This window comes from Trichechus manatus, unplaced genomic scaffold, assembly GCF_000243295.1.
Source record: "Trichechus manatus latirostris isolate Lorelei unplaced genomic scaffold, TriManLat1.0 scaffold00001, whole genome shotgun sequence".
Classification (NCBI taxonomy): domain Eukaryota; kingdom Metazoa; phylum Chordata; class Mammalia; order Sirenia; family Trichechidae; genus Trichechus; species Trichechus manatus.
In genome coordinates, this window is record NW_004443937.1 from 2,387,164 (window position 1) to 2,413,021 (window position 25,858).

The 25,858-nt window shown below is 40.5% G+C and overlaps 1 long non-coding RNA gene across 1 annotated transcript in view; it reads right to left on the reverse strand.

Annotated features, from left to right (window-relative positions):
* The window catches only part of LOC111819660 (uncharacterized), a 35,032-nt gene extending 26,581 nt beyond the window's left edge, over positions 1–8,451 (reverse strand). Inside the window, exons 1-2 of the long non-coding RNA XR_002823238.1 lie at positions 8,364–8,451; positions 8,106–8,190 (exon numbers count right to left, since the gene is read on the reverse strand). This is a non-coding gene — a long non-coding RNA (uncharacterized LOC111819660). The remainder of the gene's footprint in view (positions 1–8,105; positions 8,191–8,363) is intronic.
* Positions 8,452–25,858: the final 17,407 nt, after the last annotated feature.

Genomic DNA, 25,858 nt, shown 5'->3' on the forward strand with positions numbered 1-25,858 from the left:
TGGGAATGTAAAATGGTACAACCACTTTGGAAATCTATTTGGCTCTTCCTTAAAAAGCTAGAAATAGAAGTACCATACGATCCAGCTATCTCACTCCTTAGAATATATCCTAGAGAAATAAGAACCATCACACGAATAGATATATGCACACCCATATTCATTGCAGCACTGTTCATGATAGCAAAAAGATGGAAGCAACCTAGGCGCCCATCAACGGACGAACGGATAAACATATTATGGTATATTCACCCAATGGAATACTATGCAATCCGTGAAACATTTTATATCATGGAGGAATCTGGAGGGCATTATGCTGATTGCATTTAGTCAGTCACAGAAGGACAAATATTGTATAAGACCACTATTATAAGAACTTAAGAAAAGGTTTAAACACAGAAGAAAACACTCTTTGATGGTTATGAGGGTGGGGAGGGAAGGAGAGGGGTATTCACTAACTGGAAAGTAAAGAAGAATTATCTTAGGTGAAGGGAAGGACAGCACACACTACAGGGGAAGTCAGTACAACTGGACTAAACCAAAGCTAAGAAGTTTCCTGAATACAGTCAAACACTTCGAGGGACAGAGTAGCAGGGGTGGGGGTCTGGGGACCATGCTTTCAGGGGACAGCTAGGTCAATTGGCATAACAAAGTTTATTAAGAAAATATTCTGCATCCTACTTTGGTGAGTGGCATCTGGGGTCTTAAAAGCTAGCATGCAGCCATCTAAAATGCATCAACTGGTCTCAAACACCTGGAGTAAAGGAGAATGAAGAGCACCAAAGACACAAGGAAAGTATTAGCCCGAGAGACAGAAATGGCCACATAAACCAGAAACTTCATCAGCCTGAGACCAGAAGAGCTAGACGGTGCCTGGCTACCACCAATGACCACCCTGACAGGGAACACAACAGAGAATCCCTGTTGGAGCAGGAGAAAAGTGGGGTGCTGAACTCAAATTCTAGTGAAAAGACCAGACTTACTGGTCTGACTGAGACTGGAGGAACCCTAGAAAGCACGGCCGCTGGACTCTCTGTCATCCCAGAACTAAAACAATTCCCGAGTCCAACTCTTCAGACAAAGATTGGACTGGACTGTGGGACATAAAACGATACTCATGAAGAGTGTGCTTCTCAACTCAACTAGATACATGAGAGTCAATTGGCAGCTTCTGTCTGGAGGTGAGATAAGAAGGCAGAGAGGGTTAGGAGCTGGTCGAATGGACGTGGGAGATCAGGGGTGGAAAGGAGGAGTGTGCTGTCACAGTAAGGGGAGAGCAATTAGTGTCACATAACAGTGTATCCATAAATTTTTGAATGGCAGACTGACTTGAATTGTAAACGTTCACTTAAACTAGAACAATAATAATAAAAAAAAAAAAAGCTCCTTCCTGAGTTTCCCAGCTCCCTCATATACCAAATCACCAAACTTTCTTTTTAGTCTGAGCCCAGTGGCTTGTCTTCCTCTGTTCTTACTCCTTTTCTCCCAGTTCTTTGTTATGGAAGTCCATTATATTAGTCTTCCATTTGCCTCTCTGATCTGCTTCTTGCTTAGGATTCTATTTCAGAAAAGATCAGGAAACTGGGGTCATTAAGACTTCTTTAGTGGGTAGATGATGATGGGGGAAGTGTTTTGTGTGTGTGTGTGTGTGGTGGGGAGGGTGGTACCAGGAACAACTGCATGGCAATGAAGTCCCATATGGAAGGTTTGGCTTGCTCTAGTCTCAACCTGCAAGGGAACATAATCACTTTTGTCCGTAAAAAGGACTCCTCCTCCTCTAACAGGAGGTAGTTCTGTCACCATGCCCTCAGTTACAGAAAGAGCTCTTCTCAGACTTAAAAGTTGAGAAATTTAAGCGTGGAGCCAAGTTATAAGGGTTACCCACTGGCAGTTCAGACACAGTGGGTCCCTGGGTAGCACCAATGTGGATCATGCTAAGCAGGCGTCTTCGCAGCCAGCCCTCTTTCTCACAAAAGTTTTCATAAAAGCTTTTTATTACATAATTATACTTATATGTGGTAACCCCTCACAATTAGCATGTTTCATTAGGAAATTAGGTGTTATAATCACAATATAGAGCAAAAATTTGTCATTAAGTTTTAGTTCATAAACAAATGGCTTTTTTCTTTAAGGAGCAAAAACACAAAATCAATGTTAACTTTTCTTTCTGGCAGATAGTGAGATTTATGTTTAGCGCTAAAAGGGGAGTATCCCATCTGTTTTCCAGATGGAATCCGCCTTCCCCCTTTAGCTGGGAATTAATCACTTGCTATGTAACTGTCAACCTCAGTCACTCCTGAGCTATGCTAGGTTTTCTCTCTAGAGTATATATTGAGCTGATTCACCAGAAGCTCTGGTGGTGCAATGGTTAAAGCAATTGACTGCTAACTGAAGGGTTGGCGGTTTGAACCCACCAGCAGCTCCGTAGGACAAAGATGTGGCAGTCTGCTTCTATAGAGATTTACAGCCTTGGAAATCCTATGGGGTTGCTATGAGTTGGAATTGACTCGATGGCAGTGGGTTTGGTTTTTTTGGTTACCTAGAGGCATGTATTACAGTGTCAGTACCCAATAATTTCATTCATTCTGTTCAAGACATGTTTAGTGCACCCTATTGTGTGTTAGGCACTGTGAAGTGCTGGAGATGAATTCATCAGCTTAGTGGGAGAAACTGTATTAATTTCCTAGGGATGCCATAACATAGTGTCACAGACTGGGTGACAACAGAAATTTATTGTCTCACGGTTCTGGAGGCTATAAGTCTGAAATCAAGGTGCATCATGGACTGAATTGTGTCCTCCAAAAAATGTGTGTCAACTTGGCTAGGCCATGATTCCCAGTATTGTGTGAGTGCCCACCATTTTGTCATCTGATGTGATTTTCCTTATGTGTTGTAAATCCTACGTCTATGATGTTAATGTGGCAGGATTAGAGGCAATTAAGTTAATGAGGCAGGACTCAATCTATAAGATTAGCATGTTTCTTGAGCCAATCTCTTTTGAGATATAAAAGACAGAAGTCAATAGAGAGATAGGGGGACCTCCTACCACCAAGAAAGCAGAGCCAGGAGCAGGGCGTATTCTTTGGATCCAGGTTCCCTGTGCTGAGACACTCCTAGACCAGGGGAAGATTGATGACAAGGACCTTCCCCCAGAGCCAAGAGAGAATGAAAGCCTTCCACTGGAGCTGGTGCCCTGAATTCAGACTTCTAGCCTCCTAAACTGTGAAAGAATAAATTTCTCTTTGTTAAAGCCACACACTTGTGGTATTTCTGTTATAGCAATACTAGATAACTAAGACAAAGTGTCAGCAAGTTAGGTTACTTCCTGAGGCTCTGAGGGAGAATCTGTTCCATGTCTCTCTCCTTGCTTTTGGTGGTTGCTGCCAATCCCTGATGTTCCTTGGCTTAAAGAAGTATCACTCCAATCTCTGCCTCCATCATCACATGGCCATCTTGTTTCTGTGTCTGTCTCTGTGTCTCTTCTCTTCTTATAAGACAAGTCATTGGAGTAGGGTCCACTAATCCAGTATGACTGCATATTATTGTAACTAATTACATCTGCAAAGACCTTGTTTCCAAATAAGGTCTCATTCCCAGGTTCCGGGTGGACATGAATTTTTGAAGGACACTATTCAACTCACGACAGAGACCAACTTCTAAATACATTGGGCACTGATAGAGGAATATAGTAAATGCTCTGGAAACACAGGGGAGGGAGCACCTAATGACAACGTCAAGGTAATCAGCTTTATGTAGCTTCCCCAGGAATAAAAACGATGTTTGTATCAACCAGCCAAACTAAAGTGCGAAGAATTTGGTCACAATGTATATCTTTACATCATACTTCTTAACATAGAGTTCAAGACCCCCCAGTGGTTCTATAAATGGGCTTGATTGTCTGCTGAGTCTTGCTTCATTCTCTCTGAGGGCAGGCGATGAGTTTACCTATCTTGTGACATGTGAGATGTGAAATTGTAGGTAGAATTTCATACATTTGCATTTTTATAGAAAAAAGATATACAACTTTATCATATTCTCAGTGGTGTCTATGACCCATAAAATGTTAAAGCAACTGATCTACGTATTTATGTATAACTCATTAATTTCATAAGTATAGTTGAGGAGATAGAGATACGGGCATAGTCCCTATCTTCAAGCTATCAGGGGAGAACAAAAACAGGAATGGCAGAGATGCTCAGATGCTCAGGTATTCTCCCTTCCCATAGTGTAGTACTGTTGCTAGGAAGCAGCTGTCTAGCCAGGGACAATGATTCCCCTCCCTCCTTACATCAACGTGTAGCCACATGATAAGCTCTTTACAACAGAATGTGAATAATAGAATGTATGTCACTTTCAAGCTAACCAGATTAAGAAATGGGTCTACTTTCTCCACCCTCTTTTTCTCTTCTGTGATGACTTTGAAGCCATGTGTTGAAGATGGCAGAGCCACAAGATGGAAGGAGCTCAGCTCCCTGAATCCCCAAGTAGAAGGCTGCTCATTGAACAACTGTACTGGACTGTTCTTAAAGCAAAAATAATTTTGTACTGTAACAGCCATTAAATTTTTTGTGTTTATATGGTATAAAAACTAAGATTAATTTACCAGATACAAAAAGCAAGTTCAACAGAATGTGGAAAGTGTTACAATACTGTTAGATGCTATGGGATCATAGAAGATGATGGTTGGGGGTGATTAAGAAAGGCATCCACAATGGGATAACATGTAAACAATACCTCAGTGATGAGCAGAAAGCAACGTGAGGAATGCAGAGCAGGTTATAGGGGCTTGGCAGAAAGTGGGTGACAGAAAGTGAGCATTTCAAGCAGAGGGAACATGCAAACACACACAAAGTCCTGGGTGTGAGAGCGAGTGAGGACTGGCTGAAAGTGGTTCAATATGGCTGGAGAAGAGAATGTGAGAGGGGTGGCCATAGGAGACATCTGCAAAATCTAGATCTGGAAAGGAAGGTGTTTAGATTTGATTCACAGAGTGAGATAAATGAGTTATAAGTAGGAGATGACATAATCAGATTTGGATTTTTGAAATATAACCTGCCTGCTGTGTGAACAATGGTGGGAGCAAGATTGGAGGCAGGCAGGGTGACCAATGAGAAGGCAATATTCTAATCCTGGTGAGAAGTGACAGTGGCCCAAATGAAGGAAGAGGCAATGAGAACAGAGAGAAGTGGTTGGATTTGAAAGATGTTAAAGTGACAGGAATTGATGACTGGACATAGGAGAAAATGGATATAAAAGCTAGAGTCAGAGATAAATATTGGTATAGGGGTATAAACACAAAAATACACAGAGTCATTATACCAGAAAGAATTGGTCGACGTTCAACCACTTCAAGAGGCAGAATATGATCAGGAACCAACGGTACTGAAGGAGAAGTCCAAGCTGCACTGAAGGCACTGGCGAAAAACAAGGCTCCAGGAATTGATGGAATATCAACTGAGATGTTTTCAACAAATGGATGCAGCACTGGAAGCGCTCACTTGTCTATGCCAAGAAATTGGGAAGACAGCTACCTTGCCAACCGACTGGAAGAAATCCATATTTATGCCTATTCCCAAGAAAGGTGATCCAACTGAATGTAGAAATTATCGAACAATATCATTAATATCACACACAAGTAAAATTTTGCTGAAGATCACTCAAAAGCAGCTGCAGCAGCATGTCGACAGGGAACTGCCAGAAATTCAGGTCGGATTCAGAAGAGGACGTGGAACCAGGGATATCATTGCTGATGTCAGATGGATCCTGGCTGAAAGCAGAGAATACCAGAAAGATGTTTACCTGTGCTTTATTGACTATGCAAAGGAATTCAATTGTGTGCATCATAACAAATTATGGATACCATTGTGAAGAATGGGAATTCCAGAACACTTAATAGTGCTCATGAGGAACCTATAAACAGATCAAGAGGCAGTTGTTTAGATACAACAAGGGGATATTGCATGGCTTAAAGTCAGGAAAGGTGTGTGTCAGGGTTGCATCCTTTCACCATACCTATTCAACCTGTATGCTGAGCAAATAATCCGAGAAGGGGGCATCAGGATTGGAGGAAGACTCATTAACAACCTGCAATATACAGATGATACAACCTTGCTTGCTGAAAGTGAAGAGGACTTGAAGCACTTACTAGTGAAGTTCAAAGACCACAGCCTTCAGTATGGATTACACCTCAACATAAAGAAAACAAAAATCCCCACAACTGGACCAATAAGCAACATCATGATAAATGGAGAAAAGATTGAGGTTGTCAAGGATTTCATTTTACTTGGATCCACAATCAACATTCATGGAAGCAACAGTCAGGAAATCAAAGACGCATTGCATTGGGCAAATCTACTGCAAAAGACCTCTTTAAAGTGTTGAAAAACAAAAGTGTCACCTTGAAGACTAAGGTGGGCCTGACTCAAGCCATGATATTTTCAATTGCCTCATATGCATGCGAAAGCTGAACAATGAATAAGGAAGACCGAAGAAGAATTGATGCCTTTGAATTGTGATATTCGCAAAGAATATTGAATATACCATGGACTGCCAAAAGAACGAACAAATCTGTCTTGGAAGAAGTACAAACAGGATGCTCCTTAGAAGAAAGGATGGTGAGACTACGTCTTACATACTTTGGACATGTTGTCAGGAGGAATCAGTCCCTGGAGAAGGACATCATACTTGGTAAAGTAGAGGGTAAGCAAAAAAGAAGAAGACCCTCAATGAGATGGATTGAAACAGTGGCTGCAACAATGGGCTCAAGCATAACAATGATTGTGAGGATGGCACAGGACCAGGCAGTGTTTCCTTCTGTGGTGTATAGGGTCACTATGAGTCAGAACCTTCCTGACGGCACCTAACAACAACAACAGGGGTATAAAGAGCAGAGGAGTGGACTATGTGATGATGGCCCCAATCTTGACTTTGCTATTAGGCTGATGCGTTTTTAAAAAATCTCTCTAGAATTAGTTGTACCTGTAAAATGGGGATGATAACAACTACTTTGCAAAGCTTCTGTCAGGATTAAATGAAATCATGCATGTGGAAGCATCATGTAAACTCTGTAGACTCTCACCTACAGATATTCTCTACATTACCATTGCCCAAGTGTCTCCAGCCTTAGTAGAGACTCTTTAGAGGTGAAGTTTCCTAGTTCCACATGAAAAAGGATCCCTTTCTACTCTGGTGGTCTAACCTCACATAAAGTGTGGGTGATGTCTTCCCCAGTGGGCTCACCATTTCCCTCAAGGCGAGTTGGTCACTTAGTTTTCCTTAACTAGACTACATCACATGCTTGGATGTCTCTGAAGTCACCTTTTTCTTCAGGCACAGCCCCGAAGCCTTGCATTTTTCGTTTCCTCAAACGACTTCTGTCTCAGTCTTTTGGCTACTGAAAGTAGTATGAAGTTCTGCATGATGGTGGCCAGCATTCCAAAATTTCCTCATTTCTTCTAAAAGTGCTCAGGCTCGTAGATAGGTGGACTGTTCAGAATGACCCTTCCTTTACCAAATTAAGTGGGTAGGAGGCCTTTTAGTGAGCACAGGGTGGGAACACACTGTCCATTGCCACTGAGTCAGTCAATTCTGACTCATGGCAGCACCATGTGTGTTACAGAGTAGAACTGGTCCATAGGACTTTCTTGGCCATAATCTTTACTGAAGCAGATCATCAGGACTTTCTTTCCTCAGCATTGCTGGGTGAGTTTGAACTGCCAACCTTTAGGTTAGTAGTACAGAGCAAACCATTTGTACCACTCAGGGATCTTAGAAACACACTAGGCTCTCAATCAACTGTTGCCATGTGGCTCCCACTCTCATAAAACACATCGATCATGTGGTTGTTCTCTTGTTTCCTGACAGCAGCTGGACTCTCTCTGCTATTTTACACTTAGTGATCAAGGCACTGACTTCATTTTTAAAAACCAGAACCACCTCTACATTTAACTAATACAACTTAGATAGTTAGGTCTAATCTGCATAAACACTTGCCATTACTACATATCTAAACCTTGGAGATAATTCAGAAAACTTTTATCTTCAACCAGATTGACAAAGCATTTTTTTGGACCAAAAGAAACCTGATTCAAGAAATTACTTATTCTTACCCGTACTTTCTGAGGCTTGGCCAGCCAATTTGGCAGGTGGAAAGTAACTGGAGTTTATAGTAGAACGAATCTTTGATTGAAGTACCTGGGTCAAAGATAAAAAAGAGCAGTTCATACAGCTCGGCAGCTGGTATTATAAACTCTTGGCATAAAACAACAATTTGCAACAAGTATAGATGTATCATTAGTGCTTTTGGAACAATAAGCCTCTCATGTGATTGCACTATTTTAAATGTTTGATGGAGTGTATTGTGATACCTAATTTAGTTGTTCTCAAATGGCAGCACGGATGATGTTCCTCATCTTTGTTTGCAGTTCATCAAACGTCTGCCATTCTCCTGTGATGAGAAATTATTCTGGAAGGAAAAGGGAAATCACAGGGTGAAATGCAGTGCAGATTACCAAAGAACATTGTGGACACATTCAGCATGGCAGGTCCCAGGTAGATGACACTGGAGACTGGGCTGGTCATTGCTCTCAGAGGGATGTCTGCCTGGCTCTGCCCCAGAAACCAGCAGTAAAATATCCTGCATATAATAGACACTATAGTGGACTGTGGTTCTGCCTGCTCAGCTATTCCCATCTCCCTTCTTCTGGTAACAGCACCTCCTTTCCTTTGGGAAACTCTTCCACCATTTTATGTGGTATTTGCGTGGTTGTCAATCATATCAGCCCCCCTCTCTCCCAACACAGCTGGTGAGGGCATGGAAACCAGGTCTGGCCAGTGTGAGTAGACTTTTTCTTCTGAGAATGATGATTGGCTCAGGAACAGGCATGTGACCAAAGTCAAGCCAATCAGATTCCTTCCTCAGACTTTTCCGAATTAGTTGGAGAGAAAACTTGTTCTTGTTTTAGATCACAAGTTATAAATACTTAGGCCAGGGCTATTAGTACCCATCTTTCCTGCCATGTGGAAGGAGCCTCCCTTCAGTAGGAGAGGACAAGGTGCATGTCCAAAAGAAAGCAGGACCAGATGTGGAGAGATGGGAGATCACTCAGATTCTAAGTCCCTGCAGCTAGGAATAAAACCCACACTTGGTCTCCCTAGGTGCATAAGCCAGTAAATTCCTGCTTCCATTTCTTGCTGCTGCTGGTTTGATTTGGGTTTCTGCCACTTGAAATGAAAAGTTCCGACTAATACAATTGTTGAAAGATGGATTTCAATGAAGGAATCAACTATCTTTCTCCATAACTCATTTTATCATGACCCATGTCTAGACAGTACTCATGCTAGATTTCTGATTACAGCATGTAGGAAATAATTACTTGTAGCACATTTTTTTATGAGAGTGATAAAAATCAAGTCAGAATGAGGTCAGCCAAGAGACCATTTTTTTCCATCCGTGGAGGTAAATTGTGTTTAAACGTTAGAGCTAGGATGCCACCATCCATCACTGCTATAACAGACCCAGTAGTGTAAGAGTACCATCTTTGTGAACAAAGGCAAAAAGAGTTGTCTGTAAAGGTGAAGGGTTGTTATGGAGAAAAATAATCCCTTTCTCAACACTTGCATCCGGCCCTCCATTTCCAATCACTTCTTTTTTGTGTTACAGCTTTATTGAGATATAATTCACATACCACACAATACATCCATCTAAAGGGTATAATTCAATGGTTTTTGGTATAGGCACAGAGTTGTGCAACCATCACCACGATACATCTTAGAACATTTTCAACAGCCCAGAAAGATGCCCTGTACACTTTAGCAGTTATCTACTGTAGAAGGCTCAATAATAGCCCCCAAAGATATCAAATCCTAATCCCTGGAAACTGTAAATATTACCTTACAAGGAAAAAGGGTCTTTACAGATGTGATTAAGGATTTTGAGATGAGGAAATTATCCTGTATTATCCATGTGGGCCCTAAATCCAATCACAAGGGAGACAGAGGGAGATTTCAGACACAGAGACATGGGTGGGGTTGGGGGGAGGGGGAGGGGGTGGGATTACTTTAAGGAAATGGCTTATGCAATTGTGAGGGCTAGTAAGTCCCAAATTCGTAGGTCAGGCAGCAGGCTGTAGACCTTTGCTGGCTCACGGGATTGTGGGGCTGGCAAATCCAAAATCGGTAGGTCAGGTGCTGGCCGAAGACTTCTGAAACTTTATGTCCCAAGATCCGGAGCTCAGGCAATGAGAAGAGTACAGGGTTGAGAGAAAGCAGGTAAGCCCCACCAACACATGGATTTATATATTCTGGAGGCAGACTATACCCCCAAGGAAACGCCCCTTTCAACTGATTGGTTTGTCATTTCAGATCACATCATGGAAGATAATTACATTACATGATGGAACAGCAACCAGTCCAGTGTCTGCCAAACCACCTAGAATCATAGCCTAACCAAGTTGACACATAAAATTAACCACTACACTCCTCTCCACCCCCAATTTCCATATAACCCCTTTAGACCTTGGCAACCATTAATTTACTTCCTCTATCTATGGATTTACTTATTCTGGATATTTCATATAAATGGAAGTACACAATATGTGGTCTTTTGTGACAAGCTTCTTTGATTTAGCATAATGTTTTCAAGGTTCATCCATGTTGCAGCATATATCTGTACTTCATTCCTTCTTATTGCTGAATAATATTCCATTGTATGGATATGGATATACCACATTGTATTTATCCATTCCCCAGTTGATGAACATTTGGATTGTTTCTACTTTTTCACTTCTATAAACATTCATGTACAAGTTCTTGTGTGGTCATATGCTTTCATTTCTCTTCAGTGTATACCTAGGTGTGGAATTGCTGGGTCATAGGATAACTCTATGTTTAAGATTTTGAGGAACTTCCAGACTGTTTTCCAAAGTGGTTGTACCATTTCATACTCCTGCCAGCATTGTATGAGGCTTCCAATTTCTCCATATCCTTGTCAACACTTGTTATTATCTGTTTTTGTTATTGTTGTTTGCTTTTTTATTATAGCCATCTGTCTTAGTTATCTAGTGCCGCTTTAACAGAAATACCATAAGTGATGGCTTTAACAAAGAGAAATTTATTCTGTCACATTTTAGAAGGCTAGAAGTCCAAATTCAGGATGCCAGCTCCAGGCGAAGGCTTTCTCTCTCTGTCAGCTGTGAGGAAAGGTCCTTTCCCTGGTCTAGGAGCTTCTCAGCACAGGGACCCTGGGCCCAAAGGACATGTTTTGCTCCTGGCTCTTCTTGCTTAGCAGTACTGAGGTCCCTCTCCTCTCTGCTTGCCTCTCTCTTTTATATCTCAAAAGACATTGACTCAAAACACAACCTAATCCTGTAGATTGTGCCCTGCTTCATTAACATAACTGCCTCATTAACATCATAGAAGTTAGGATTTACAACACATAGGTAATTACATCAGATCACAAAATGGAGGACAACCACACAATACTGCAAATCATGGCCTAGCCAAATTGACGCACATTTTAGGGGGAACACAATTCAATCCATAACACCATTTTAGCAGGCATGAAGTGGTATCTCATTGTAGTTATTTGCTTTTCCGTCATGGATAATGATGTTGAACATCTTTTCATGTGCTTATTGGTCATTTGTATTTATTCTTTGGAAAAATTTCTGATCAGACCATTTGCCCTTTTAAAAATTGAGTTCTATCACTTCTGTAACAGTGGCAACAGCACTTTGGTGAACAAAACTTGGCCTGAGGTTTTGAAGTGACTATCTATTGCTGGAAAATAAATTCTTTAGGATAAATGGAATCAGAAAGATAAACATGGAAGGGAATAGACCAGAGAGGAGACAAGTGTTTTAGTCCCGTTCTGGTGCAGGGAGTAAGATGAATGGATATGGGGTGGGTATCAATACCTCTGGCTTCTTTTCAAACTTCAGGACTCCGTTTATGCGTCATCTCCTCAGAGAGGCCTTCCTTGATTGCTTTCAGAGAGATTCCATGAATCATTTTTATGTTAGGCCGATTTGTTTGTTTCTCTCATAACACTTATATGATTTATACTTATTTGACTTATTTGTCTTCTTCCTTTTTATTTTTAACTCTATCTCCTAGTTCTTTGAGGACAAGGTTAATGTCTGTCTCACTACTGCTGTGTTCTCAGCACCTAGTGCAGTGCCTGGCATAGTGCAGGTAGCTGTTGCTGCTGTAGTTGAGTCGATTCCAACTCATAGCAACCCCATAGGACAGAGTAGAACTGCCCCATAGGGTTTCCAAGGAGCAGCTGATGAATCTGAACTGCCGACCTTTTGGTGAATAGCTGGGCTCTTTAACCACTATGCCACCAGGGCTCCATAGTGCAGATGCTCAGCAAATAATTCTTGGATGGAAAATAGCTCATGTTATAAGAAAGAATAGTTATATTAGTTTATGTTTCCCAAATATTGGGGAAAACTTTATGAGACAGCCCCTAGTAAAAGACTAACTTGCAAACTCACTTCTACTCCCTACCACCACCACCAATCTATAACCTTAACTTGGCAGAATCAACATCTATTACATGCTCACAATATTCAGTCTTGAAAACGATGAAGCATACTGGGCACTCTTTACGTGTTCTTCATTGTGAGGAAACTTTAGCTCATGATCAGCTGCTTCTGGACAAAATATATTTTATAAAAAGGCAATGTTACCTATATTACAGGGCTACTGCACTGAGCCCGCATGCAACAGAATTTGAATGGGCTCCACACTTTGTGTTTTGTGTTAGGGGAAAAAAAAAAAAAAAACTTCTGAGAAAGAGAATAACACATCTCACCCTGTTTAAGCACAAATTCTGAATTCTGCTCCATTACTAAAGCTCTATTTTCATGTCACTCCTACATTGGTTACGCTTGTGTAGAATACATGGTGGAACCATATTCAGGAATAGGAGATAAAAACCTCAGACTAGGACACAAGAAATTTTAAAATTGTGAATGATTTTAAATGCTTGCTCCTGTATTTACCAAGTTGAAGAACTTTAGCTAAATGGAAGGGCCTTCCTCTCCCTTCTCTACAACTCTCACTCCTGAGAATACAAGTAAAGTCCTCTGTTGGTGGTTGATTGGGTGCTGAGGAAGAGGGAGGCATCTAGGATCATACTGAGGTGACCTGAATGGATAGTGGTGCCATAATTTGAGATTGGGAGAGCAGTATGCGAAGTGGACTTGAGAGTCAGGCTGTCTGGGTTCAAATTCTGGTGCTGCCACTTACTAGCTATGTGACTTGTGCAAGTTACTCAATTTCTCTTTCCCTCCATTTCTTTATAGAACAAGGATAGTAATAGCACCCACGTCATAGAATTGACGTGAGGACTAAGTGATAAGAACTTAGAACTGTGCTGGAATTAGTGTTTACAAGTGTTTGTTTTCTTCTTCCGCTCCTCCTTCTCTTTCATCTTCATTAATATGATCATCATCATTATTATAATCATCATCAGAATTGTAGGAGAAGGAGGCATTTAGGGGAAAGTAGATGTATTAGGGCTGCCATAACAAAGTACCACTAATTGGGTCGTTTATAACAACAAAAATGAAGTGACTCAATTATGGAGGCTAGGAGTCTGAAATCAAGGTGTCGGCTGTGCTGATGACTTCTGAGGCTTTGAGGGAGAATCTGTTCCATCACTCTCTCCTAGCTTCTGGTGATGGCCAGCAATCCTTGCTGTTCATTGGCTTGAAGCTCCAATCTCTGCCTCCTCCATCATGACCATCTTCCCTCTGTGTGTCTCTGTGTCTTCTCTTCTTTTATAATGACACCGTTTGGCTAGAATTAGGCCCTGTCCTACTCCAGTATGACTTCATGTTAACTTGATAATACCTTCAAAGACCCTATTTCCAAACAAAGTCACATTCACAGGTATTGGGGGTTAGGACTTCAACATATATTTTTGGGGGACAGAATTCAATCTATAAAAGTAGGTAAGTTGTTGATAGACCCATTTTGGACATATAAACTTGGGGGTAGCTGTGGGACATCCAGTAGAGACATCTAGTAGGTAATTTGACACAGGGTTCAAAGAATATATCTGGGCTGCTGATGTGGCTTTTGGAACCATTAGCATACAGGTGATAGGTGAATGTCTAAAACTAGACAAGAACATACAGAGAGTAAGTGGCATGAGAAGACAAGGGGACTTAAGGGTAATGTCTTACAGGGAATGCAAAGGAAAAGAAGCCAGTGACAGATAGCAGTGGTCATAAAAGTGAGAAGATACTAGGGATAGTGCTATGCTGGAAATTAGAAGAGATGAAGGTTTAAAAAAGGGAGTGGTCCATAATATTAGATGATTCAGAAAGTTCGAATAATGTTAAGGAGTAAGCAGCCTATTGAATTGAGTAATTAAGAGGTCACTGGTAATGTTTATCAGCGCATATCCAGAGGTGGTGGACTACCTCATTTAGCTGATGAACAGCTCCTCCTCTGTTGGGGAAGGCCTAGTATCCCTCAAGTTCTCTCTATATGGGTTGGACCAGAAATGTGACATGAGAGGCCCAACTCTGCCCCTGCCTCCCCTTGGACTTTGACTGAGCTGAAGTTGGTGGTTAGCAGGGTGTATGTATCAGAGGATGTGGTTTCCATATCTGGGCATATGTTCTATAAGAGCAATACTTTCCTGATCTTTTTCAAAGAGCTCAGATGATAGAACACTTGGCAGTTATACTCTTCATAGAACACCATGAAATATTGATACATTTAATTCTAGGAACAATTTTAGGGAGAAAATATGACTGCATTATATGTCACAATATAAAATCATAACCACAAGCACACACATCCATAAAAAAAGCCTGCTGTTGAATTAAGAGTGATTGGCTGTTTGCATTAACTTTTGTTTGCTACTTCCTCATTTGATTTGTTACCAGCTAGCACTCACCAGCAGCCAAGCAGTAGCAGTTGCAAAAAGGCTAAAACATTTTGGCAAAGAAAAGCTTAAAATTAAGAAAATTTTATCCATTAAGTTTTATTTTCTGGAAATTGCAAGAACCCAGCAATTATTCCAATTTAGTGATGGAACACATCCGTTCTACAGAGACTGAGAAGCTTTAAACTAGTTCTAAAAATTTCCTACTACAAATGGTCTCGTCCACAAAAGCTGTGACTTGTCTATTAACGGCCCCTGCATTAACAAAATGAGTCACTGGTGGTTCAGTGGTATAATTATCACCTTCCATGCCAGAGACCCGAGTCTGATTCCCGGCCAATGTACCTCATGCACAGCCATCACCCATCTGTCAGTGGAAGCTTGCATGTTGCTGTGATACTGAACAGGTTTTAGCAGAGCTTCCAGACTAAGATGGACTAGGAAGAAAGGCCTGACAACCTACCTTCAAATATCAGCCAATGAAAACCCTATGGATCACAACAAAATATTATCTGATCCACAACTTGTCATGGGGATGGCACAGGACCGGGCAGCATTTGCTTCCATTGTATATCGAGTCACCATGAGTAGGGGGCTGACTTGATGGCAGCTAACAACAACATATTAATGAAAGAACTCAAATTTGCATCAGCAGTGGGGTGAGAATAGCGAAGGGAAGCTGTAGTTCCGCTGTTTATACTCCCCATTTCCTCTAAGTACATGTTGACTTTTCAGTATCTTTGCCCTTTTCCATATGTAACTTTTCAAATTTTCTGTGCCACATGCAAAATAACCTCTCCCTGGAGAAGACAGAAGAGTGATACAGTGTGAATAAAGAGTCTCTTCTTCCTCCATTCAGTTCTGAGAGCTTTTTGCTACTTTATATTATCTCCTAAATTGCATGAGGTAGTAAGTTTTTTTTATGTCTACTAGAATGTAAGCATTAAGGCAAGGTGTCTATGTTATTAACTGCTGTACTCCCAGCATATACCGAGGTGCTTAATAAACATTTGTCATTGAATCTGGTGTCTGTAGAAGCATCACATTTCAGATGGCAAGGCTTTTGGAGTAGGACATAACCTGGATTTGATCTCAGCTTCCACCTTCAGCAAGGAACTTAACATCTCACTATGTCTTTATACAGCTGCTAAATTGAGGCAATAATATTTACTTTATACTATTGCCCTGAGGATTAAGAGTTAATCTTGCATATAAGATTTAATTAATAAATAACAATTATTATTTTTTCAATTTGGGCATAAATTGCTCTTCTTTCTCTAGTTCAGTAAGGCAAAAGTTTAGGTTATTGATCATAAATCTTTCTTCTAATATATGCATTTAGTGCTATAAATTTCCTTCCAAGCATAGCTTTTGCCGTATGCTATAAATTTTGATATTTTCATTTTCTTTTAGTTAAAAAAATTTTTGACAAGAAATGAGATTTCTCACAATTTTATATACTTCACCAAATTGCACGATAATGAAGCAATTTGGATTAATTTTCTTATAATGGAATTTTGACAATGTAATATTTCATATTTTTAAAACAATGTAAATTTCCTTATTAAAATGTTTTAGCAATTAGCAGTCCACATAGACACAATTTTTAAATCTAATTTAATCTTCTGTTAATAGTTAAAAACAAAGAACTCCATCAAAGAAAGTTTAAAATTGCTTGGTTGCAGAATGAGCAAAAGCTCAAGAGTGTAAGCACACGTGAAAAAAATTGGCATAGCAGCACTTATGAAAATACCTGGCAGGGAGGGCACGGTTGGCAAACAAATGTAGAAGGCGCACACTATTTGCGTAAAGATAGGGTATACACTTCAGTTTTAGTGCAGGTATCCTATAACAGAGTTTTCCCAACTGTCTTTCCTGTTCCTTGTGACATTACTGTCATTCATTTCATTTATCTATATGCTTAGAATCACCAATGGAGTCCCTGGGTGGTGTAAATGGTTAAGTGCTTGACTACTAGCTGAAAGGTGGGTGGTATGAACTCAGCAGAGGCCCGCTGGAAAACAGGCCTGGTGATCTGCTTCTGAAAGGTCACAGCCTTGAAAACAGGATGGAGCAGTTCTACTCTGCACTCAGGGGGTCACCAGAAGTTGGAATTGACTCCATGGTAACTAACAACAACAACTACAGTCAATACATTGTTACTATTATTTCCTTAAACAGCTATCTTTTAGATCAATTAGGAATAAGGAAAATAAAATATTCTGTTTCTCCTTTATTTATACTTTCTCTGATGCTCTTCCTTTTTTTATGTAGATCCACATTTCTGACCTATATCATTTTCCTTCCATCTGAAGAATTTATTTTAACATTTCTTGCAGGGCAGGTCTGCTGGTGACAGATTTCTCCAGTTTTTGTTTGTCTCAGAAAGTCTTTATTTCTCCTTCTCATATGAAGGGTAATTTTATGAGATACAAAATTCTAGGTTGGTGGATTTTTTTTTTCCAACAATTTAAATATTTCACTCCACTCTCAACTCCCTTGCAGGGATTTTAATGAGGAGTCTGCTGTAATTCTTATCCTTGTTCTTCTACAGTGAAGATTCCTCCCATCCCCCACCTTGCCTCTTGGTTTCTTTTAAGATTTTCTCTTGTCCTTGGTTTTCTGTAGTTTTAATACGATATGCCTAGATGTAGGTTTGTTTTTTGTTTTTTGGTTTTTTTGTCCTTCTTGGTGTTCTCTCAGCTTCCTGGATCCCTTGTTTGGTGTTTGTCATTAATTTGGAAAGTTCTGGGTTGTTATTCAAGTATTTCTTCTACTCTGTTCTCTCTTATCTTTCTAATATTCTAATTACATGTATGCTGCAACTTTTAAAATTGTCCCACACTTTTGTTCTGTCCTGGGTTTTATTTTTATTTTTTCACTCTTTTTTTCTCTTTGCCTTTCAGTCTGGGAAGTTTCTATTGATCTATTTTCAAGTCAAATGGATTCTTCCCTTGGCTGTGTTGAGTCTATTGATGAGCCCATCTAAGGAATTCATCATTTCTGTTACAAGGTTTTTATTTTCTAACATTTAGTTTCTATTCTTCCTTGGAGTTTCCATTTCTCTGTTTATCTTACCCATCTGTTCTTGCATGTTGTCAACTTTTCCATTAGAGCTCTTAATATGTTAATCATAAAAAGGAACAGTTGCTGTTGAGTCAATTCTGACTCATATTAATCATAACCAAAACACCAAATCCATTGCCATCCAGTTGATTCCGACTCATCGCTACCCTATAGGACAGAGTAGAACTACCCCATAGGGTTTCCAAGGCTGTAAATCTTTGTGGAAGCAGACTGCCGCATCTTTCTCCCAGGGAACATCTGGTGGGTTTGAACCGCTAATCTTTCAGTTACCAGCCAAGCGCTTAACCAATGTGCCACCAGGGCTACTCATAATAGTCATTGTTATTTTAAATACCTTGTCTGATAATTCCAACATCTGTGTCATAGCTGAGCCTGGTTCTGAGGACTGCTTTGTCTCTTTAGACTGTATTTTTTCTTGTCTTTTGGCATACCTTGTACTATTTTCTGTTGTTGTTGAAAGCCAGACATATTATATTGGGTAATGGGAACAAATGTAAATAGGACTTTAAGATGAAAATTTATGTTAATCCAGCTAGGAGTTGGACTATGTTTAATGTTTGCTGTAGCTGTAGTACCAGAAGCTTCAAATTCCTCTAGGATCTTTGTTTTTATCTCCTCTCTTGACTTTGAGCTTCTCTAAGATAGTGTCTGTGCCTTGCAGCTCTTTCAGCTGTAATCCACTGTTAATTTACTGAGGTCCTATAGTTGTGGTGGTAAGATTTGCAGGAAGGGGAGTGTCTATAATCTTCAGATGATCTCTCAGTGCTTTAGTGGGCCTGAATCTTGGGGCTGTGACCTTCACAAGTGTTCATCCAGCAGTTCATTCTCCTCTGCCTCCAACTCCCTTCCTTGGCTACAGCATTCCCCATCTAAATCCTTGAAGCCCTGACCCCTGTTAGGTACGTTTATTTCTCTTTCCTCCTTAGATGAGACAGGAAGGCTAGGGGGGTGCTGGAGTTGGAGGAATGCCTTTCCCCTACTGGATAAGCATTTTTCCCTGGAGAGCAGGCCTTGTTATGGAGAAGACTCTGGGCATGTTTTAAAATCATTACTCTTCCCCTGCCCCTGCCAAAGCTATGTGAGAATTTTTCATCGATCTTCAGACCAGGTGAGAACCTGGTGAGGGTACTGGAGGTAAAGCCCAAGAAAGCTTGGGCACCCATAAAACTGTGGTCCCCAGGAGTTTCAAGAAAAGTCCAAAAAAAGTGGCTGATTTTCAGTTATTCCAGCTTTTTCTTGTTGTAAGCATGGGAATGACATCTCCCAAACTCTTTACATGTCAGAGACGAAAGTAGAGATTCCAATCTCAAGAAATGAGGATGTATTTATTTACCTATATAACACATTTATGGAAAAGCAGAGGAAGAGCTGGCTTCAGGAACCCCCAGAACTAAGGCCTTGAATGCCACCAAGAGTGCCTCTCTACATTTTGGCTTCTCCCTGTGACAGTGTCACTCTTCCTATTGTTGATCTGTGTTCTCCATGACTGCAGGTAGCTCTGGACTCATATACTAAGAGCTCTGTTACCACAGAAGCAAAGAACCTTCTCTTTTAGCTCCAAATTAAAAAAAAAAAATCGCATAGAAGGACTGTGTTTGGTTCAACTTGGGTCACATGCCCCCTGCCTGCTGAACTATTGTAGCTGTAAAGGGGAAGGTCTTTGATTGGCCCAGACTGAACTGAGAGCACACTCCTGGGGCCAGGGGCATTGGGTGATTATCAGAAGGGATAATGGAAATTCTTCCTAAGCATAAGGAAAACCATTTTAGAAGAGGGAGTGGGGAAAGGAAAAGGAAGACTAATTGGCCGTGCACAGGAAGGCGAAGTGGAGGAAGAGAAGGCAAAATCTTCCCACTTCACCATTTCATCTGCTTAGAAACCATTTTTAATTCCTTTGGATGTTTATGAGAAGGGATGATTTCAAACCTTGCCTCTTAGGCTCCTTGGTGAAGTGGATAACTGAGCCTATTAATCTGACAACACATTTAAACTGAGTTATTGTGACAAGGGGCTCCATTATCTATTTTATCTAGTTGCAAACTGTCAGAATAAATCTCATGAGGGGGAAAAGATGAAAGCCGCTTTCTTTTGTTTGCCATTTTTATATTCCATAAATGCTTAGGTTTGATGTGGTTTAATGCACAAGCCCAGGACGAAAGGGCAAGGTGGTGATTTCTACCGTAAGCTCTGTCACCTCCATCCCCCACAATATAAAAGAAGGAAGACGCTAAGGTAACAATTCCTGGCGGCTTAACCTGCATAAGCTTGCCCATTTTTTGATTAATTAACGTAAGCTAATTCAAGCTTAGCTTGAAATGGCCTGAATCGCCCTGAAAATTTTCATAAAATGAACCCAGGTTTCAAGACAAACTTACTGTAAAAATAATCATAAGGTGCGTAAACCCAACTTGAACCTGCTTAAGCAAAAAAAAAAAAAAAAAAAGGAACTGTAGAGCCTCGCATTTAAAAACAAAACAAAACATACAAACAAAAACAACAACGAACAAAAATAAGCACTTGATCTAGGGGTTTAAATGATGTCAGTGAGGATTTGGTCTTCCTCTATCTCTTGGGTTTTGCTCTTTGTGATAGGCTTCATTCTCAGCCTACTTCCTTCTGAGCGGATGTCCAGTAGTTGAGAAAGCAGACCTCTCTTTCAGAGTCCCATCAAAACTACGGGTTGTACTTCATTGGTTTTACTGGGTCACATGTTCAAACCTCAGTCCATCACTGTGGCCAGATGATGATGGCTTTAATTGGTGAGACTGGAGTCAGGAAGGTGGAGTACAAATTTACAGAATACGATCTAAGAGTAAAGAAGGGGTGTTTCCCCTGAGAAAACTCAGATATTATTACAAAAATGAAAGGGGCTGTGTGGGAATTTCACATTTATTGTCAGTTGTGTAGACCTAGCATCCTGGGTATTGTGCTATTGTTAATGCAAAGCTTGCATAGTTCACTTCTCCATGCTCCCATGATTCTGATTTATTATCCACTCCTGTACGCTCCTATGATTCTGATTTATTTTCCTTCTCTCTTCCCTCCTGTTTTTCCATGATTTTATAAAAGTTTAAAAATTAACCTGAGTTCCTCCTTGGGAGGAAGAACAACGAGTGATAAAATCTGAAGGCCAGACAACTGAACAAAGGATCTTCAAGATACCTGCAGAGGGTCAACATGTCTGGATCGAGGTCATTGTGCCCACCTCAAAGGGGAACTAACATCATACAGATTCTTCAGATCCTGACCCTGTCCCTATAAAATCCTCCGATCAGCCTCCAGAGGGGGGAGGCAGATTTAGGAGGAGCTCATTCCCCTCTGTCTCTGGTATATCGATATACAATAAAACACTCCTGCTGCTCACCTCACCCCTGTCTCAGTATTGGCTTTTGCAGCAGGTGGCTCAGACCTGCGTTTTGCAGTAATGAAAATATCAGTAATAGCTATAACAACAGCTATGATAACAATAACAGACATTTATAGAGTGCTTAGTATATGCCTGAGCTCCTGGGCGGTGTAAATGGTTAACATGCTTGGCTGTTAACCAAAAGGTTGGAGGTTCAAGTCCCAAAAGGTACCCTGGAAGAAAGGCCTGGCAATCCACTTCAGAAAAATCAGCCATTGAAAACTGTGGAACACAGTTCTACTGTGACACACAGGAGGTTGTCATGATTCGGAATCGACTCGAGGAAAACTGGCTTGGTTTGGTTTGTTTGTTTTAGTATGAGCACTTTAAATATTCTAACTAATTTAATCCTCAAAACAATCTTAGGAGAAGGCAGAGAGGTTGAATAACTTGCTCAAAACTACACAGCTAATGAGTAGTGAACCAGGATTTGAATCTAGGCAGTCTTGCTCCAGAGTTAATGCTTTTAACCACTGCTCAATTCTGCCTCTTCACAGACACAGGGCAATAAAACACAAAAAGTCACCCTAGAAGGCAGGGTACAAGTATGGATAATGTTTCATATCTCTTCATATGCTGCAAAACTACATCTCATGTGCTCTTCAGTTGCTTGTGAAGTGCATCCTGATCCCAGATTGCCTGGCTCATTTGGAAAATGTACGCATCTGGACTCAAAGGCTAAAAATCTCAACCTGCAATTTATAAACACTATTTGGGCCCTATTTCTTTAGTCTCAGCCTCAGTAGCAGGATTTCCATAAAGAAGGATTAGGTTTGAAGTGAACCAGTCATTTATGTGTGTCTGTATCTGTCTAGTTCTCTCTGTAAGAAAATTATCTCCAGTTTATAAATATTTAGGAGTCGGCCTGCTCCTCCATTACCAAGAACTCCTTTCTCTTTCCTGTTCTCCTCCATCCCCATGGGAACCCCACTGAGTTGGACATCGGAAAACTGATTTCACCCTCCATGGCTATACAAACCACTTGCCGTGCCCTTTGACAACAGACGAATTTAAGGAAATCCCAAAGAGAATTTGCCCTGGCAAGGCAAAACATCTTGTTTCAGCCCTTTTGAGATACACGTGGAGTTTATGGGAAAAATTATCTTGAGACAATTTAAAGCTGGAAGAGTCAATGGGAAGATAGAGAACATCGAAATTTTGGAGTTAGGAACTCTGAGTAACCTAGTTTGAAAGTAAAAAAAATCTTGATGAATTCATTGAAAAACATTTTATAAATGTGCCGAGTGTGATTTTTTATTGAATAAGTGGATATTTTACTGGGTTTGACCAGGTATTTTTTGTTCCTAAAATTGTTTATGCTGTGTAACAAATCATCCAAAATCCAGTCGCATAAAAGAGCAGTCATTTTATTTCTTATGAGCTTGCTGACTGACTGGGTACTATCTCATACAGGCTGGGCTCTGCCAGGGATTAGTCTGCTCCACATGCTTCTCATCCTTCTGGAATTACAGGTCAACTTGGTTGGACGTGACCTTCTCATAAGTATGGCAGAGGATCAAGAGAGTGAGCCCAACTCTGTAAGCACTTAGTAACCTCTGCTTTATGTCTGCCATCTTTCCACTGGCCAAAGCAAGTCACATACCAAGCCTACAGTGAAGGCATGGGAAATACGCCCTACCCATGTAGAGGACACTGCAAAGTTCCATAACAAAGGGAGTGGATATGTGGAGGGGCAAAGAATTCAGGCCTTTAGTGAAATCTACTATATCCTATCATCCAACTTCTACTGATTAGACCTATGGGTGGGTAGTTGACAAATGATCAGTCAGCTTTTAGGCTGACCAGGCTTCTAGCCATGGCTTGAGTGAGCCAATCAGATACTCATAAGAGCAAACACCTATATTATTATGCTTACTATATGCCAGGCATTGTTCTGTTTTACATATAGCATTTAATTCTCACAGCAATCTTATGAGACAGGTACAATTATGGCCCCCATCTTACTCACGAAGAAATTAAACCACAGAGAAGTTCAGTAACTTGCCCAGCTAGTCAGTAGCAGAGCCAGGATTCAAACCTGGGTAGTCTGGCTCCAAAGTTCGTGCACCTAACCACCATGTTTCTCTTTATTAGAGACAAACATAAAGAACTTACAAAATAGTAGTGGAGCAGAAGTGATCGGGATGCCATGGCAAGCCAAAGACACATGTTAGCTTAGCTTAGTTAGCAAGAAAGCATGTAGAAGTTGAGAATGTTAGTAAGTAGAGAAAGAAAGAAAACAGGACAGATGCAGGAAGAAGTGAAGACAACATGAAGACCTAAGAGCTGAGATGAGAAGCAGGAAAGTAGAAGGAGAATCCCTAGTGCTGTCTGGGTCCTGACAGCCTTCCATTTCCAACTTTCTTCCCCCAAAACCTCTGCTATTATAATGAAATAATGCTAGCAGGTCCCTGTTTCTCGGAAAGTATATTGTCTTCAGTTGTTGGGTTCCGCTCTCATTCACAGTGGTTTTATGCAGACCAGAACGAAATGTTGCCTGGTCCTTGCTCATCCTTACAATTGTTGCTACATTTGAGCCCACTGCTACCATAACTGTCTCAATTTCCTGTTACCAGGCATTTAGTCTGGAAAAGTACTAGGAAAAAAGATCATAAGTGATTTATGATTTAGGAACTAAGTGCTTGCCCCATGGTTTTAAGCTTATGTAAATTCAATCTTAGATTTCCAAAGTATAAAACAAGTAAAAGCAGAACTATTCTGTTCAAAGATGGCACCTCTTTTGCATGTCCTCTTCCTCGGAACCACCTTCTCCCATCCCCTGCTCTGTTGAACTATTGGGATCCTTAGGACACTGTTTTAAAACCACTGACCTAAAGCAATGGTCAGCAAACTTTTTCTTAAAGGGCCATAGAGTAAATACTTCAGTATTTTTGGCTTTCCGGGTCACATGGTCTCTGTTGGAACTACTTTAGTCTGCTGTTACAATGCAAAAGCAGCTATAGACAATACCGAAACACATGTGCATGGCTGTGTTGCAATACAGCTTTATCTTATAGGCACGGAATTTGAATTTCATGTAATTTTCACGTTACAAAACATTATTCTTTTAAAATTTTTTTTCAATCATTTTAAAATATAAAATCCACCCTTAGCATACAAAAGCAGGTGGTGGGCTGAATTTGGCCCATGGGCTGCAGTTTGCTGACTCCTACATAGACCTTCATCAAGGAACCCTGGTTAAGAGCCCTGCTGAAACTTACTTCCAAGTAACAGGGACTATCTCAGATATATGCTAAGGTGTGTGTAGTTTATACAATTTCAGCACTTGTGGTTGTTTCTAACTCTGAACGTCCTCCATACTAACTCATAGATATTTGCTGCTCTTTCTAGGCCTTGACATCTTCTATTCCACAATAAGTAAGATTTAAAAACTCATCTGAAATTCTGCAGGTGTGAGATCCTTTTCTGAGAGCAGGTTCTGTCTTGAGCAGCTAGGGAAGGAACAGCTAGGCTCTTCCATCCTTGAGGTTTTAAGATTTTATAATAGAGACAGAAGAAGGCGGGGCACTGAGGGCATTTTGAAGGCCGAACAGAGGTCTCTTCACTCACTGCCTTGCCTGGGACCAGCCATGGCGGCAAATCAATAGAAGCTTCCTAACAGAGAGTTCTGGAACTGGACTGTCGATTCCAATTTGCTGTGTCAATGAGCAAATGAAGCAAGCTTAGATGAACAAAACCTAACCAACTTCTGGCAATTCTTTTATATCAAAGTTTCTTAAGAAGTGCTTCTGCAGTGTCTGTGGTTTCTTGTCCCCTATTTGGAGTCAATCAATAAATATAAAGAGGAGAAAAGAAAGAAGGAAACTTCTCAAGGGCTTTAGAAGGCTCCAAGATGTAATCAGCTTCAGAGCAATTAAAAATTGACTATATTTTTATTATTAACATCTAAATCCCCATTGAGGCTGCTGTTAAAAGCTAATTTACTTTGGCTGTATCTTTAATACATGGGATTTACTTAAAAATAAAAGTTGTTTGCAGAAAAAATAAATAAATAAAAGAAGACAAAGCTTCTAGCTTAACTGACCACTTTGTGTTAATTGCTTGGCAGTTCAAGTTAAACTGGGTGTCAAGATAACCAAAAAAGTCATTTATCCGTAGATGTAACCTTAGAATAAATAATGGAAAAATAGACGGAAGTAACTAACATGCTCCTGGTTTTCACTTCCTTCTTACCTTCTGCGGAGACATCTTATAATTCAACCCCCTCAACTGACTAGAATGCTTTGCTTTGCTTCTTTTCTTTGCCTGAGTAAAACCCTAAAAAAAATATTTTTTGTAATATCTGCTGAAAACAGATAAGACTTGGGAAGACATGATGAAATGGTAATTTGTGGCCCCCTCTCCCCCTCACCCTCTTCTTTTGCAGCCACATTGGTTTATGTATTGTGTGTGATCAGGAGATCTGGTTTAATGAAAACATTATTTGATGGATGATACAGGCA